General features: G+C 50.6%; 1 protein-coding gene across 1 annotated transcript in view; it reads left to right on the plus strand.

Annotated features, from left to right (window-relative positions):
• LOC134935612 (uncharacterized) overlaps positions 1–18,174 on the plus strand; it is a 90,280-nt gene that overhangs the window by 45,473 nt on the left and 26,633 nt on the right. The window lies entirely within an intron of this gene.

Consider the following 18,174-nt stretch of genomic DNA (forward strand, 5'->3'; position numbering starts at 1 on the left):
TGCGGCCGGGCTGTACATGCATCTTTGGACGATGAGTCCAAATTGAGCTGCTTGTACGGTCGACACCGAGGGTCGTTAACAACAAACAACACGCAGGGCCGTGCTTCGGCCATTGTCAGCTGCATACACACTGGGCGATATAGTAAACTATATCGCTCAGGAGGGAAAAAATTAGGTAAGTGTGTATTCATCGTTAGTAAATCTACCCCCAAGATACAAACGACAACAGGTTATTTAAACCAAGTGTATAGTGCAGCCATCCAAAGCTTATCAATGCATATACAACACACCATGATCATAAATATAAAAAACAATGTCTATATGTGCCAGACTTAACATTTAACCTACTCATAACAGTATGTGGGATAATGCCCCTTAGAAACTATGGGGGTAATTCCAAGTTGATCGCAGCAGGATTTTTTTTAGCAGTTGGGCAAAACCATGTGCACTGCAGGGGAGGCAGATATAACATGTGCAGATAGAGTTAGATTTGGGTGGGTTATTTTATTTCTGTGCAGGGTAAATACTGGCTGCTTTATTTTTACACTGCAAATTAGATTGCAGATTGTCGATACTGGGTTATTTGTGCGACGTGAAAGGGGTATTAGTGTACTATGTATGTAGCAATCTCAAACACAAAAGAAGGAGCGCTGCTTGCAGGGGTGTAACTCAGCGGAGATGCCTGCCTCTGGGTTTCAAGCTATGAAGGAGCAGCTGCATGTACAGCAGCACTTGTCTGGTTCGCAGCAGGATCCAAGTGTGACTGCTGCTCTTCCAACGGAGCTGTGCGGCGCATTTACTGCTGCCGCAGAATAAAGCAGCTCTGTCCCAGAAGCTCTGCTAACACCTGCAATAGGGAACAGTGCGGCTCCCGCCTGGTACCTCTCAGCCTGCACTGCAGCAAACAACAGTGCACCCGCTGCTGCTGGACTGTAAGATGGCACCCTTCGGTGAACGCTGATTCTGCATGCTACAACAGCTGTATCACAGCGTATCTGGAGCCCAGCCAATTAACTGCGGGCTCCAGTCCCTGTAGACTGGCTGACAGCACAATATATATAATTCTGTAAGTAATGTTTATATATGGATTCAGTATGATTTACCAGCTGACGGGATGCTGGCTGTCATCCCAACAGCGGCATCCCGCCCGCCAGAATGCCGGCAGTGGGGTGAGCGCAAAGAGTCCCCTTGCAGGCTCGCTGCTCTCACCACACTGCAGGCTCGGTGGCTCACTGCGCTTGCCATAGGATCTATTTCCACCCTATCCAGATCAAGCAACAGCATGCAGTTAGTAGCCGCCCATAATTTAATTCAAAGCAGCATTAAGCCTGCAGATTGGTGTAATTAGTCTGTAATGATTAGTATTCATTTAGACAGCTTAATATTAGTTTAGGCATAGATAGTTCTCACAGCCAAGGTTTTAATAAAGCACTTATCTGCAAAGCCTTATGTGTGTTTGTTAGTCGGAGTTAGCCAACTTCTTACCACACGGCTTTTAGCCGTAACCAGAGGGATTTGATACAGTCCCTCTCCAAGGGCTCTATTAATACATTATTATACAGGTTACCGGCACTGCGGCTCACGGATCTGCCAGGAGGCTGTTGTCTAGCTGGGTGGACCGTGATGTTCTCTTAGCGGTGCTGATGTTAAAGCCAGGCTGTTGCAGTGCTTTGCTGTCTCAAAGGCAGAGGTTTAGCGAGGGTGGCTTGCCAGAAAAGATAGAGGGTGCGCTCTCCACCCCAGCGCCCCCCCCCCCCCCCGCTCCCCTTCCCCTCGCCCTGCTATACCGCAGACTACTGTACAGCCAGTCGCAGAGCAGGAGGAGCAGAGGGGACACACACTGACTTGCACTCTGAGACTAGGCCAGAGGCGACAGCAGGATATACTGAAAGCCGGCACATGTCCTTTTTATATGGTTCACTGTGTACTTATTGCTGTGCAACAGGGTTACTTCTGTCCTGCAGCACCACTCTCTTCATCCCCTGCTGCAGCACCTCTCTCTGTCTAGCCCAGCTGCTGCAGCACCTCTCTCTGCCCCAGTTGCTGCATAATCTCTCTCTGCCCCAGCTTTTGCAACATCTCTCTCTTTGCAGCAGGGTACACTGGTATTCCACAGGGAATAACATCGGGGTGTAGAGTAGGATCTTGATCCGAGACACCAACAGGCTAAAAGCTTTGACTGTTCCCAAGATGCTCAGCGCTGCCTCCTTTATAACCATACCTCCGTGCACAGGAGCTCAGTTTGTAAGTTGGTGCCTGCAGTGCAGGCAGGGCTGCTCCAGCAGCCCTAAGAAGAGCTATTTTAAAGAAGATAGAAGACTTCAAGCAGGGCCGTCTTTTCATATGGGCTCAATGGGCTCTTTCCCAAGGGCCCCAAGAGTATAAGGGCCCTAGACTGATAGCTGAGGGTCCCCTCTTTCCAGGGGTACCAGATTTTTTAAAATCGGCCTTGGGGAACCGGAGATATCCAACTGGAAAGCAGTGGTCCCCATCCAAGCCAGTTAATTGCTCTTCCCAGCCACATATCTCGGGTTCTGTCTGACTTTGAGTTTTTATGAGGATATAACCCAAAAGCTGAGACTCTCCCCTTTTAGAAGACATTGGCAGGTTGTCTCTACTATGCCCAGAACCAGAGATCTCAGACTTCAAGCAGCTGGTCCCTGCTCCAGCTCCACACGTCTAATATGCAGTTTTAGATTTTCGTTGGTGAATTTCTCTTGCTCCTGAACTCTGATTTCCAAGTCCCCAGAACCTTCTGAAAGGCGGAACTCTCTAGTTTTTTATCCCATTCAAAGCTAAGAAATATATTTTCAGGAACTTGAGATATCTGCAGTCAAGCAAGCTGCCATCCCACAGGAAAATGATAAATATTAAGCCCACTCCACTATCCTCTCCTCCCCTACGTATTAAACACCTCCTATCACCCTGGAATTCATGTACCAGGGCCATTTCATTCAGCCCAATGCCCCCTTCTACAGTTTAGCCCCATCTGTGCAGTAAAGGAGTAATTAGCAGAAATTACTGCTCCAGGTCCTACATGCTGAGCTGAAGACAGAACACGCCCTACCGCCAGCGGGACATCAAAGCTGTCGCTGATAGCACCCCCACCCCTACCGATGTATCGCTGGAGGATGGGTAGGGGGCCCAGTGCACTGCTGTGCCCAGGGGCCTACACTGCTGTTAAGACGGCCCTGACTTCAAGGGCTGCAGCAGGGGCACTCTAGTGCTAGATATCATTCTGATATCTCCTGCTGCAGCTCCATCACCTCCCCCAGCGGCGCTGTATACTCCCGCGTCCCTGGTTGCCGGGTACTTACAGCGGAGGCTCTGGTTCTTCACCCAGGGCACATACACTAACCGAAGTTCTCCGGGATCGCGTGGCCGCACTCAGGGAGGAGGTAAGAGGGTCCCCCAGGCGGGACCCGCTGGAAATCGCGATCCGGCGCGGCCATTAGGAGGCGGGCCGCATGCCCTGGCGTGGGCACTGTGGCCGTACAGGGACCCCACTAGACCAACAGGGCAAGGGCACAGGTCGAATTAGGCTATAATCCATTTTATTAAGGCCCGCAGCACCCAGTGGTGAAGTCCAGCAAGGGGATAATGCTCTGGCCTGTAGCCCCTCCCCCAGCCCCTGGGCGCCATTTAGAGTAAATGTTCCCGCCCTGGGCTGCATCTCTCGGTTTCCCTCACTCCCTGTCAGCGCTTGGGCGCCATTACTCACAGCTGCGCTGATTCTGGGACTGCAGGGTGATGCCTCCTCTGTAAAGCCGCCTGCATCATCAGTGCTGTGCATTTACAGGACACTGAAGTATTCTACATGTCGTTTAGACAGTGTTAGTTAAGAACAAGTGTATACTTCAGGGTTATTTAGTACTAGTACCCTGTGATATTCATCCAGTTTTACTGTGCATTGATATATCTGTTTATATAAATAGCTTTACTCAGTGGATAGTATTGCTAGTCCAGTGCAGTTTTATTGTTTGTCATAATTCCTGCATTGTACATGTGACTGTGTGTGTGTGCGTATAGCTGCTATGTGATTTCTACTCCGTGTATCTCACTCATACTGCTATCCTTATATTCTGTAACCTGAGGAGGCTCTGTGCCTCAGGGTTATTAGATAATACAGGTATTTCACATGATATACGTCATTTGTATTTTTCTCTGTGTTTTTCAGTCACATTTTACCTCCGAAATCCTCTGTTTGTGCTGTCACACTGCATGGGGGGTTTGTGTTAGGTATTCTATCTCCTGATATTGTACTGTGTCGCCCGTGGTTTACGCTTTCACATACCTCCCAACTGTCCCGATTTTCGCGGGACAGTCCCGTTTTTTGGGGACTCTCCCGCTGTCCCACCCGCGGGCCGCAGTGTCCCGCGGTGGGGGGGCAGTTGGGAGTCTCTGTCTGTCGCTGCCCTGCTTAGCAGAGCAGCGTTGAATAGACGCTGTGTGCATGCGCACAGCGTCTATTCAGGGGAGTCAGAGGGAGAGGGGGCATGCCAGCGGCTCACAGAGCGCTAGGCATACCCCCTCAGTGACGAAAACGGGGGTGTGGCTCGCGAACGTGATCCTCCCGTGAAGCCACGCCCCCTTTTTTAGACCACACCCCTTTTCCGGGAACGCGCGTGTGTCCCTCTTTAGAGAAACACAAAGTTGGGAGGTATGCTTTCATATTATGTCAGCTACAGGGGGCGATAAGTCTGGGGCTGATTCCGCCGTGCGCGGTTATGATGTCCCAGATGCATATGAGGGTAACATGGCTGTGGAGGGTTCAGGTTTTGGGGGTTCTGTACCCCCCAGTCAGTTTGTAACAACGGGTACACATCAGGGCCCGCCTTGGGCTGCCTTTTCTAATTTACTGACTACGCTGGTAACTAGACTTGCGCCCCCAATGGTACCCGTTGTGCATTATCAGCCTTATATGGTCCCTGCGGTTAATCCACTCAGTTACAGCACTTGAATAACTCTTTGGATAAACATATTCCTGACCCTCGCCCGCCTAAGATTACACCTAAGAAGTTCTCTAAGTGGGCTGTTACTACCTCTCAATCCACGCATGTTCCGGATACCTCTTCCGATGAAGATGGCGTGTATACTGACCCCACAGACTCTGATCATGACGTTTCTGATGGGGAATCTGTTTCACAGGTGGATGTTCCTGATCTCTTGGAGGCTGTCAGGCTCATTCTTCAGATTGATGATGATCCTGAGTCTGCTACTACATCTAAGAAACTGGACAGGTTCAAACGTCAGAAGGTTACTAAATTGGTTTTACCTCATTCTGACCACTTGGTTCACATACGTCAGGAATCCTGGGAGAACCCGGGAAAGAAATTCACCCCTGCACAAGAAGATGCTAGCCCGCTATCCCCTTGCGGCAGAATTGAGTAAAAATTGGGAAACACCACCGCCGGTGGACTCGCAAATCGCTTGGCTGGTGGTGTCATCTGCTCTGCCTGTCACTACCGTCACTTCTCTCAAGGAGCCGACGGATAAGCGTGTGGAGGGCTGCTGAAAAGCTGTCTTTCTGCTGCGGGGTACACTGGGCTCCACAAGGATTAACACCGGGGTGTAGAGTAGGATCTTGATCCGAGGCACCAACAGGCTCAAAGTTTTTGACTGTTCCCAAGATGCACAGTGCCGCCTCCTCTATAACCCTGCCTCCATGCCAGTGAGCTCAGTTTGTAAGTTGGTGCCTTGCAGTATGTGCAGGCACTTTACAGGTGGCTGCCTTAAGCAGCCTTTTCAGAGTTTATTTTACTAAGACTGAACAGAGGAATCTGTATGAAGACTTCAAGGGCTGCTGCTGGCAAAGTCTCAGAGACTTTCCAGCTTGCAGCTCCATCACCCCCAGCAGCACTGGAAACTCCCACGCCGGGGTTGCCGGGTCACTGCAGCGGAGACGCAGGCTTCTTCCTAAATGTGAGTCACACACACGCCACTGTCTCCCGGATCGCGGGGCTGCAAACAAGGGGGAGGTAAGGGGCTCTTGTGCCGCACTTTACCGCGATCCAGCGCGGCCGTAGGAGGCAGGCCGCACGGGCGCTGGCGTGGACACTGAGTACTGGGCAGCTGCTCCACTAGCCACCAGGTATTATTTTGGGCACAGGTCAGGGGGATTTAGTACCAGTTCCCCGTTTTGTTGTTCTGCCCGCACACCCGGTGGGGATGCCAACAGGGGGAGCAGGCTGGACCTGAGGCCCCTCCCCCCAGCCCCAGGGTGCCATTTATACAATGTTCCCGCCCTGTAGCTGCTTCCTTCTCCTTCACTCCTGGTCAGCGGCCATTACAGATAAAGCCTTGCTGTTCCTGGGATTGCTGGGGCAAATCCTCCTCTGTGGAACCGCCTGACTGCCAGTGCTGTGCTTCCTACAGGACACTTGAGTATTCTACCTGTCACTGGGACTGTGTTAGTTAAGAAAGAGTGCATACATTCAAGGTTGTGTGGTACATACACCCTGTGATATACATCCAGTGCTTACTGTGTTTGTTATATCTATAGTTATCACATATAGCCATACTGAGTATTACTTTGTATTGCCAGTCCAGTGCAGTTTATGGTACATAATTTCTGCATGGTACACTTGTGACTATATTTGTGTGTGCATGTAGCTGCTGCATGGTTGCCTTATTGCAGGGTATTTCACTCAGCGTGCTATTCCTATATTACTATACCTGTGGGGGCCAAGTGTTTCAGGGTTTTTTCCATAAATAATATAGGATTTCTATCACAAGATATACTGACGGGGTATTTTTACTTGTGATTTATAGTCCCCATATATTCTATATCTATTGAACTCCCGGTCTGTGCCATCTTAGGCTTCTTTTCTGAGAGTTCTTGCTAAGTATAGCGCTGCTATACTTTGTACTGGGTTGCCCATTATTGTGCACATAGTTATGTCTGCTAGACGTGGCAACGACGTTGGGGCCTCTCCCACACTGCATGGTAGTGAGGCCGCAGACGTAATGGAGGATAATTTGGCAGCTGAGAGTTCAAGTTCAGGGTTCCTTACCCCCCAGTGGGTCGGTAGCGCTTGGGGCATCACAGGACGCATCTTGGGCTACATTCTCCACATTGTTAAACACACTTGTGACTAAATTGACGCCCCCTGTGGATCCACCTCTGCCACTACCACAGTTTATGTTCCCTGCTGTGAACCCGCCATGGGCGGACCAGCTTTCCACTCAGTTACAGCATTTGAGCCGATCCATGTCTAAATCTAAGGGTCACTCTCGCCCGCATAAGACTAAGTTGTCTTCTAAAAGGGCCATTACCTCCTCCCAATCTATGGCTTTAACCAACACGTCCTCTGAGGAGGACGGTGCATATACTGACCCCCCCAGACACTGACGCTGATGTTTCAGATGGGGAGGGGAAATCATATGTGGATGTCTCGGATTTGATTGAGGCGATACGGCTCATTCTTCAAGTGTCTGATGATTCTGAGCCTGAAGCTGTCTCCAAGAAACCGGATAGGTTTAAGCGTAAGTGTTATGAACCACAGGTAGTGGTTCATTCCTATTTTATGTTTATAAGTTGTCTTGCAGGCCAGGATTTCCCGTTGCTCTGTTTAAGAATACTCTTGGTTGCTGCCGCTGGTGAGTCTGTGTAATTGCAGCTTGTTCGCATGTGTTCAGCCTCACCTGGCTGCTAATTGCATCTTGTCAGTTTGGAGTCATACAACAGGGCAGCTGCATGACATTATTAATTAGGCCTCTCTGTTATATGCTGGCTCAGTGCAATTCACAGACGCTGGTGATATTTCTAAGTTTCCAGTCTGCTTGAGTTCTGAGCTTGTTCCTGCCAGTTCCTGAGCTCCAGTCTAGAAGTGTCTGACTTGCTGCTTCCTGTGTCGATTCCTGTGTCAGTTCCCATGTTGATTCCTGTGTCTGATCCCGTGTCCTGCCGTGAGGAGTTCCTGTCCTGAGGTCCTGTGGCTTTGCCTGTGCCTGGTCGAGTTTCTGGCTTCTTGGTGTCCACCGGTCTGTCGTTTGGGATTCTGCCTGTCCTCCAGTTCTGAGAGTCTGTGTCGGTAGCATTGGGGGTTCCTGTCCGTTTGCCAGTATTCGTACCGGTTCCGTGAGTAGCGGCTCCGCCGCGTCCGTCGGCCTAGGCCGCTGTATTCCGTTATTATTTCTGTCACTGGTGTTTTGCAGAGGGTTCTGCTTATGCTGTCACCGCCGGTACACAAAAGTATTGTGTCGGCGTGTGGTCAGCATTTCCTTTGTTGTTCTATTCCTTTGGCGGCAAGCCGCACATACTTTGGTTTTAGGTTTGTTAGTAGCCCCTGGCCTTGTTGTTTAGTTAGAGGGCCCCTTGTTATCACCCTGTCTCGGTTCACTCTTTGTCTCTCATTAAGACCTGAGGGGGCATCGAAGTTGGGCAGACGTAATCCGCCCTTCAAACGCGGCTGCCATGGGCTCAAGCAACCATAGTCTCGCAAGAGTGTACTGACAGCACGGGCGAGACAACGGAGATAGAGCGCCAGGGGCTATTCCCTTTCCATTCCCCTTTCCCAGCATTACGTCCTGGTGCTCTGGACTCGCTTCATAACATCTCCCTTGTTCTGAGCACCAGGAACCTAACATTATCACCAGCCCAACCACAAAAAAGAAATAAAACTTTTTTTTCTTTTTTGGCCCAGTCCAGTGTCTAGTCTAGAATCCAGTCCTGTCTAGAATTCAGTGTGCAGAATCCAATCCGGTGTTTAGAATCCAGTCTTGTCTAGAATTCAGTGTGAAGAATCCAATCCGGTGTTTAGAATCCAGTCCTGTTTAGAATTCCGTGTGCAGAATCCAATCCGGTGTTTAGAATCCAGTCCTGTCTAGAATTCAGTGTGCAGAATCCAATCCGGTGTTTAGAATCCAGTCCTGTCTAGAACTCAGTGTGCGGAATCCAGTCCGGTATTTAAAAAAAAAAAAAAAACAGTCTTGTTTTGTCTAGTTTAAAAATGTAGTCTTGCCTTGTCTAGTCTTGCCTTGTCTAGTCTTGCCTTGTCTAGTCTTGCCTTGTCTTGTCTTGTCTTGTCTAGTTTTAAATCCTCCTATGTCTACTATGCAAGCCCTGCAGGCATCTCTCGCAGCCCTGAACTCTGCTTTCAGTGCTTTGAGACCAGAGCGACTAGAAGTTTTGCAGCAATCCCTAAAGCAACTGCAAAACCTTCTGACTAAGATCTTGCTCATCTTGCCAGAAGTCGTTGAGAGTACATCTATCTCTAAAGAGACTCTTGTTCACAGTATGGTGACAAGAGAATCCTCTGGTTTAATTGAAGAGAAAAGGTTTAAAAGTTTTCTGCGGCACAGGCTCTCAGAAGAGGAGCGTCTGCGTCGCAGAAACTTAAACTTATGCCTATATTGTGGGGGTGTAGGCCACTATCTGCAGACCTGTGAGTTGCGCAAGCCAAAGTGTGGTGACGAGTCTTGCCCTCTGGCCAAGTTGAGTCAGGATACAAGACCTACTCCTGTCTCTACTGTGGCAGAGGTACTTGTCACACAACCCACACTAAAAAGCTCTCTGTCCTATAATTGGGGTCCTTGGGCAAGGGAGCCCCATTATAGATTCAGGAATCAAAAGAGAATGTTTCTCTCCTCTCTTGAGGTTCCTGTTGAAGCAGAGTTGCAAGTCCCTGGAGTGGTGCCGATGCCCAGGTTCCTGGAGTGGTGCCCGTTGCCCAGGTTCCTGGAGTGGTGCCCGTTGCCCAGGGTCCTGGAGTGGTGCCCATTGCCCAGGGTCCTGGAGTGGTGCCCGTTGCCCAGGGTCCTGGAGTGGTGCCCATTGCCCAGGGTCCTGGAGAGGTGCCCGATGCTCAGGATCTTGGTGCGGTACCCGATGCCCAGAGTGCTGGAGCGGTACCCGATGCCCAGAGTGCTGGAGCGGTACCCGATGCCCAGAGTGCTGGAGCGGTACCCGATGCCCAGAGTGCTGTAGCGGTACCCGATGCCCAGAGTGCTGGAGCGGTACCCGATGCTCTAGCTTATAGAGGGACATCAAATATTATAGCTCAGGTTTCCATACCAGAAGGGGTCTCAGAAGCTGTTACCCCAGGTAGGGACTTGAAGAGCGCAACCCCAGAAAGGGTATCTGAAACCATAGTTCTAGAAGGGAACTCGAGAAGCAAAACCCCAGAAGGGATCTTTGAAGTAACATCCCCAAGTGGGGTCTCGAGAGACGCAGCCTCTAAGAAGGGTCTAGAGGTCGCTTCCCCAGGAAAGAACTTAAGAGGCGTAGCGTTAGTGGAGGTGCTGAAGGTTATAGCCTCAGCAAAAGTCCCGGAAGTCATAGTCCCGGGAGAAGTTTCGATAATTATCGACTCAGAGAGGGAGGCCAATGACTCAGTCCCAGTGAAGGAGGCCGATGGCTCGGTCCCAGTGGGGGAGTCCGACAGCTCGGTCCCAGTAAAAGAATCCGTGGTGCTGACCCCAGCGGGGTTCCTGAAAGACACTGCCCCGGGTGGGGTTCAGAAAGTCACTGCCCCGGGTGGGGTTCAGAAAGTCACTGCCCCGTGTGGGGTTCAGAAAGTCACTGCCCCGTGTGGGGTTCAGAAAGTCACTGCCCCGTGTGGGGTTCAGAAAGTCACTGCCCCGGGTGGGGTTCAGAAAGTCACTGCCCCGTGTGGGGTTCAGAAAGTCACTGCCCCGGGTGGGGTTCAGAGAGTCTCGGCCTCGAGTGAGGTCAATAGTGACCAGGTCCTAGCAAAGCACTCCAGTCAGTCAGATGGGAAGGAAACAGATCCTGACTCTGTTGATATCTCAACATCCATAATCTTTGATGGGGACTTTGCCCAATTTCTGGCGCTTTTCAAACACTATTACATTATTATGTTGTCTAGACCATTTCTGGGCATCACTTTAGAGAACCTTGTGCTCTATCTGATTTATTCTTTTAGAGGAGAGCCTTTTGAGTGGGCGACCAGCCTAATGAAAGCTGAAGATCCCATTTTTCAGGATCCCACAGCATTCAGTGATGCAATTATTAAAAGATATGGTTCCAAAGAAATTGGTTCAGGTTCCTCTAAGTCACCAGTCTTGTCTGCTGAGAGTCCACCAAATACTGTAAACTCGGCACAAGAGTCTCAGCCCGTTGTTTTGACTGCAGGATGTGCTTTTCTGACTTCTTCTTCTAATAGGAGTACTTTGCCAGAAAGTTCAGCTCCCAAGGGTAAGAAACCTATCTCTGATTTGAATGCAGCCTTGCTGGGTGGTACCATCAGTTCAGACAATGTTTGGGGAATTACCTTGGTCAGACCTAAAGAGCTTTGTAAAAAGAAGAAGAAAAAGAAATAATTTTTGACTCTTGCCTTGATATAAAAAAAATAATATATTTTTTTCCTTGTCTTGTGTCCAGTGGCCACCGTCAAGGGGAGGGCACTGTTACAAGCTGTTGTTACAGCTTGTTTCTGTTTTCTTGTCTGTTAGACCAGTGTGTCAGGTTTTTTTTTTGAATCCCTTGTTTTGGATAGTCTGTATTTTGGGGTCCTTTGACCCCTCCTCAAGGGGGGGGGGTACTGTTATGAGCCACGGCTGTGGCTCATTCCTGTTTTGCATGTCGGTTAGGTATTTTATGTTATACTTCTGTTTATGTTCCCCGTGGGTGTCATGGGGTGCTCGGAGCTCACCCTTAAGGAGGGGATACTGTTATGAACCACAGGTAGTGGTTCATTCCTATTTTATGTTTATAAGTTGTCTTGCAGGCCAGGATTTCCCGTTGCTCTGTTTAAGAATACTCTTGGTTGCTGCCGCTGGTGAGTCTGTGTAATTGCAGCTTGTTCCCATGTGTTCAGCCTCACCTGGCTGCTAATTGCATCTTGTCAGTTTGGAGTCATGCAACAGGGCAGCTGCATGACATTATTAATTAGGCCTCTCTGTTATATGCTGGCTCAGTGCAATTCACAGACGCTGGTGATATTTCTAAGTTTCCAGTCAGCTTGAGTTCTGAGCTTGTTCCTGCCAGTTCCTGAGCTCCAGTCTAGCAGTGTCTGACTTGCTGCTTCCTGTGTCGATTCCTGTGTCAGTTCCCAAGTCGATTCCTGTGTCTGATCCCGTGTCCTGCCGTGAGTCGTTCCTGTCCTGAGGTCCTCTGGCTTTGCCTGTGCCTGGTCGAGTTTCTGGCTTCTTGGTGTCCACCGGTCTGTCGTTTGGGATTCTGCCTGTCCTCCAGTTCTGAGAGTCTGTGTCGGCAGCATTGGGGGTTCCTGTCCGTTTGCCAGTATTCGTACCGGTTCCGTGAGTAGCGGCTCTGTCGCGTCCGTCGGCCTAGGCCGCTGTATTCCGTTATTATTTCTGTCACTGGAGTTTTGCAGAGGGTTCTGCTTATGCTGTCACCGCCGGTATACAAAAGTATTGTGTCGGCGTGTGGTCAGCATTTCCTTTGTTGTTCTTTTCCTTTGGCGGCAAGCCGCACATACTTTGGTTTTAGGTTTATTAGTAGCCCCTGGCCTTGTTGTTTAGTTAGAGGGCCCCTTGTTATCACCCTGTCTCGGTTCACTCTTTGTCTCTCATTAAGACCTGAGGGGGCATCGGAGTTGGGCAGACGTAATCCGCCCTTCAAACGCAGCTGCCATGGGCTCAAGCAACCATAGTCTCGCAAGAGTGTACTGACAGCACGGGCGAGACAACGGAGATAGGGCGCCAGGGGCTATTCCCTTTCCATTCCCCTTTCCCAGCATTACGTCCTGGTGCTCTGGACTCACTTCATAACATCTCCCTTGTTCTGAGCACCAGGAACCTAACAGTAAGAAGGTGGTTATCCGTTTTGGCCAGACGTATCCTTTGGTTGAGATCCTGGTCGATGGATTTGGATTCCAAGAAAACCCTGGAGGTGCTTCCTTTCAAGGGATACATTCTCTTTGGAGAAGACCTCAATAAGATTGTGGCTGATCTGGCTACTGCTAAAACAGCTTGCCTACCTAGTACGGCTCCTTCCGCACAGAAGGATAAAAGTACTTTCCCTCTGCCCTTTTGTACTCCAGGTAGAACAAAAGGTCAGGCATACCCAAAGCAAGCTCGTGCTTCCAGACCTGCCAAGCCCAGACCGAAGCGTGCCTGTGCCGCCCGTCAGCCAGCTTCCAAAACTGACAAGCCTGCCACATGATGGGACGGGCCTCCCTCTGGGGGATCCCAGGGTGGAGGGCCGACTTCTAGGTTTTGCCCAGGAATAGTTGAAGACCACTTCAGATACCTGGGTGAGGGAAGTCACCGCTCGAGGTTACGCCATACCTTCCAGAAATTGCCACCCTCATCGATTTTGCCTGACAGATGTGCCTCTGGATCCGGCAAAAGCAAACACGTTGCACTTGGTGGTACATTCCCTCCTGTCCACAGGAGTGGTGGTACAGGTGCCTCTGACCCAGAGGGGCAAGGGGTTGTATTCACCGCTGTTTCTAGTCCCGAAACCGAACGGGTCCTTGAGGCCCATTCTCAATCTGAAGTCCTTGTGCAGGTCTCCAAGTTCCACATGGAAACGCTGCACTCTGTTGTTCTGGCTATGGAGCCTGGGGACTATATGGTCTCCCTGGACATACAGGATGCCTACCTACATATTCCTATTGCGTTATCTCATCAGCAGTACCTGCGGTTTGCGGTGGGCAATCTTCATTACCAATTTCGGGTGTTACCCTATGGTTTGACAACGGTTCCACGAGTTTTCACCAAAGTTATGGCGGTCATGACGGCTACACTCCGCCGTCAAGGGGTCAGGATACTACCATACCTAGACGATTTGTTGATCCTGGCAGGTTCCCCAGAACTTCTCCTGTGTCATCTCGATTTGACGGTCCAGTGCATGAAAGTCCACGGGTGGCTGATCAACTGGAAGAAATCCTCCCTGGTTCCGGCTCGGAGCATGGTACACCTGGGAGCGTTATTGGACACCCACAACCAGCGGTTGTTCTTGTCTCGGGAGAAAGTCCTGAAACTTCAGGACAAGATCCGTTGCTTCTTATCCTGTCCGCAAGTGTCGATTCATTCGGCGATGCAAGTGCTAGGTCTCATGGTGTCGGCTTTCGACATTGTGGAGTATGCTCAATTCCATTCTCGCCCTCTGCAGAAGTTGATTCTGTCCAAGTGTGATGGCCTGCCTCACCGGATCAGATCTCACATGATCTCCCTATCTCCGGAGGTCCGCCTGTCACTGTGCTGGTGGCTGCAGGACCAACAATTGAGCAGGGGTCGTCCCTTCTGGATATCCAACTGGGTCCTGCTGACCACGGATGCCAGTCTGAGAGGTTGGGGCGCGGTGTTGGAACAACACTCTATTCAGGGTCAGTGGACCAATGAGGAGTTGCTACTCCCGATAAACATTCTGGAACTGCGGCAGTGTTTAGTGCGTTGACAATGGCCCAGCATCTAATACAGGACAGACCTGTTCAAGTACAATCGGACAATGCCACCACGGTGGCGTATATCATTCATCAGGGCGGTACTCGAAGCCGCATGGCAATGAAGGAAGTATCAAGAATTCTTCAGTGGGCAGAATGCCATCTGCCGGCCATATCAGCAGTTTTCATTCCGGGGCGTTCTGAACTGGGAGGCGGACTATCTCAGTCGTCAGGACGTGCACGTACATCCAGAGGTGTTTAAACTTCTCGTGGACAAGTGGGGTCTCCCATATGTGGACCTGATGGCATCTCGACACAATCACAAGGTTCCGGTCTTCGGAGCAAGAACAAGGGATCCTCAAGTGGCGTTCGTGGATGCCATGTCAATCCCGTGGAACTTTCGGCTGCCGTATGTGTTCCCTCCGGTGTCACTCCTGCCCAGAGTAATACAAAAGTTCAAGCAAGAAGGAGGAAACCTACGTCTAGTCGCTCCAGCGTGGCCCAGGTGGCACTGGTTCTCCAATCTACAGGGCCTCTCGTTGGATCGGCCCCTTCTACTTCCACAACGACCAGACCTCCTCGTTCAGGGCCCATGTGTTTACCAGGATTTGGCCCGTCTGGCTTTGACGGCATGGCTCTTGAAGCTTCCGTCCTGAGGGCTAAGGGTTTTTCTGAGGCGGTCGTTCAAACTATGTTGAAGGCCCGTAAGCCGGATTCTGCTCGAATATACCATAGGGACTGGAATGCTTACTTTACTTGGTGTGCGTCTCACAATCATGACTTTTTCAGGTTTAGAACGGCCAAACTATTGGCTTTTCTACAACAAGGCCTGGACTTGGGCCTGCGTCTGGCTTCCCTCAAGGTTCATATCTCTGCCTTGTCTGTTTGGTTTCAGAGAAAGATTACTACCCTGCCTGATGTTCATACATTCACTCAGGGTGTGTTGTAGATTCAACCTCCTTATGTGCCAGCTGTGGCCCCCTGGGATCTGTCGGTGGTTTTCTCCGTTTGAGCCTCTTACCTCTACTGACCTTAAGTGGCTTTCCCTTAAGGTGTTTTTCTTGCTGGCTATTGCTTCAGCTAGAAGGGTCTCGGACTTGGGTGCCTTATCCTGTAAGTCTCCCTATTTAATTTTTTACCGTGACCAGGCGTTTCTTAGAACACGGCCAGGTTATTTACCCAAGGTGGTGTCTTCCTTCCACCTTAACCAGGAGATTGTGGTTCCGGCCTTTAATTCTCCTGAGTTGTCTTCCAAAGAGCAGTCTTTGGATGTGGTACGGTCTCTCCGCATCTATGTGAAGAGAACTTCCTCCGTTAGGAAATCCGATTCTCTTTTTGTGTTGTTTGGTTTTCACAAACGTGGCTGGCCTGCTTCCAAGCAGACTTTGGCCAGATGGATTAGAATGGTGATTGCACATGCTTATGTACAGGCTGGTCGTCCGGTTCCTGCTACCATCAAAGCCCATTCTACTCGGTCGGTTGGACCTTCTTGGGCTGCCCACCATGGTGCGACCCTTGAACAATTGTGCAAGGCGGCTACATGGTCCTCAAGGAACACGTTCATTAGGTTCTATGCCTTTGATACTGCCGCTTCCCAGGATGCTTCCTTTGGACACCGGGTTCTTGTGCCCGCTACAGTGCATTGGGCTGGTTAATGAAACTGAGCTCACTGGCATGGAGGCAGGGTTATAGAGGAGGCGGCGCTGTGCATCTTGGGAACAGTCAAAAGCTTTGAGCCTGTTGGTGCCTCGGATCAAGATCCTACTCTACACCCCGATGTTAATCCTTGTGGAGCCCAGTGTACCTCGCAGAAAGAGATTTAACAAAGGTAAGTTCTTACCATAAATCTTGTTATACCGTTGCAGGGGCTGCACATAGGCCCACCATTGCGGCTACTGGGGCCGTAGAAGCTATTTAGGCGTGGGCTCAGGAAATGGAGGCTGAGTTTCTGTCCAATTTTTCTGAACATGCCAGACAATGTCTCTCTTATATTGTCACGGCATCTCATTACATTAAAGAAGCAGTTTCAGATGCAGGTGTTCTGGCGGCCAAGGCTGCTACGACATCCATTTTGGCTCGCCGTATTCTCTGGTTACGGTCCTGGTCGGTGGACTTGGACTCTATGAAAACCCTGGAGGTGCTCCCGTTTAAAGGAAACATCCTCTTTGGTGAGGGTCGCAACAAGTTTGTCGCTGACTTGGCGTCTGCTAAGACTGCATGTCTACCTAGTACTTCTCCTTTGGCCCCGAAGGCTAAGGGTACTTCCTTTCATTCCTTTCACCCTCCGGGTAAAGCAAAGGGTCAGGCGTACCCGAAACAGTCTCGCACTTCCAAAACCACCAAGCCCAAGCCTAAACGTGCCTGGGCTGCCCATCAGTCTGCTTCCAAATCTGAGAAGCCTGCGGCATGACGAGGCAGGCCTCCCTCTGGGGGATCCCAGGGTGGGAGGCCGACTTCTACAGTTCACCCAGGTTCATGGTTGAAGACCACTTTAGATGCTTGGGTACGGGAAGTCGTCACTCACGGATACGCTATATCCTTCAAGACACGTCCCCCTCCTTGCTGTTGTCTGACGGACATCCCTTCGGATCAGGTGAAGGCAACAACTCTCCGTTTAGTGGTACAATCCCTCCTGGACAATGGAGTGGTAGTGCCAGAGCCTCTGTTTCAGAGGGGCAGGGGGTACTATTGAATGCTGTTCCTAGTCCCCAAACCGAATGGTTCCTCCCGGCCCATTTTCAACCTCAAATCTTTGAACAAGTTTGTGGGGGTCTCCAAGTTTCGTATGGAGACCCTTTGCTCTATTGTCCTGGCTTTGGAACCAGGGGACTATATGGTATCCCTGGATATACAGGATGCTTACCTGCATATCCCTATTGTCATGTCACATTAGCAATACCTGCGGTTTGCTATTGGAAATCTCCATTACCAATTCCGGGCCTTACCGTTTGGTCTGACCATGGCTCCGCGAATTTCACCAAGGTCATGGCAGTTATGACGGCTTCACTCTGCCGTCGGGGCATCCGGATCCTGACGTATCTGGACGACCTGCTGATCCTGGCCAATTCCCCAGAAGTTCTCCTCCGTCATTTGGATCTGACGGTCCAGTTTCTGCAAGCCCACGGGTGGCTCATCAACTGGATGAAATCATCCCTGGTCCCTTCCCAGAGCATGGTGCATCTGGGAGCGTTGTTGGACACACACAACCAGAGGTTGTTTTTGTCACAGGAGAAAGTCCTGAAGCTTCAGGGCAAGATACATTGCTTCCTCTCTCGTCTGCGTGTGTCAATACACTCGGCGATGCAAGTACTAGGCCTCATGGTGTCGGCTTTCGACATGGTGGAGTATGCTCAATTTCATTCCTGCCCTGCCCTCTGCAGAAACTGATTCTTGCCAAGTGGGACGGCCTGCCTCACCGGATCAGGTCTCAAATTATCTTGTCTCCGGAGGTCCATCTGTCACTGACCTGGTGGCTGCAGGACCAACGATTGAGCAGGGGTCGTCCCTTCTGGATCTCCAACTGGGTCCTTTTGACAACGGATGCCAGTCTGAGGGGTTGGGGCGCGGTGTTGGAGCAACACTCTCTTCAGCGTCGGTGAACCAGGGAGGAGTGTCTCCTCCCAATAAACATTCTGGAATTGCGGGCAGTGTTCAATGCTCTGAAACTGGCCCAGCATCTGGTACTGAACAGGCCTGTTCAAATACAGTCAGACAACGCCACCACGGTGGCGTACATAAATCATCAATGCGGCACTCGAAGCTGCATGACAATGATGGAAGTGTCAAAGATTCTTCAATGGGCGGAACGCCATCTGCCAGACATAGCCGCAGTGTTCATTCCGGGGTCCTCAACTGGGAA

This window comes from Pseudophryne corroboree, chromosome 1 (genome assembly GCF_028390025.1).
Source record: "Pseudophryne corroboree isolate aPseCor3 chromosome 1, aPseCor3.hap2, whole genome shotgun sequence".
NCBI lineage: Eukaryota > Metazoa > Chordata > Amphibia > Anura > Myobatrachidae > Pseudophryne > Pseudophryne corroboree.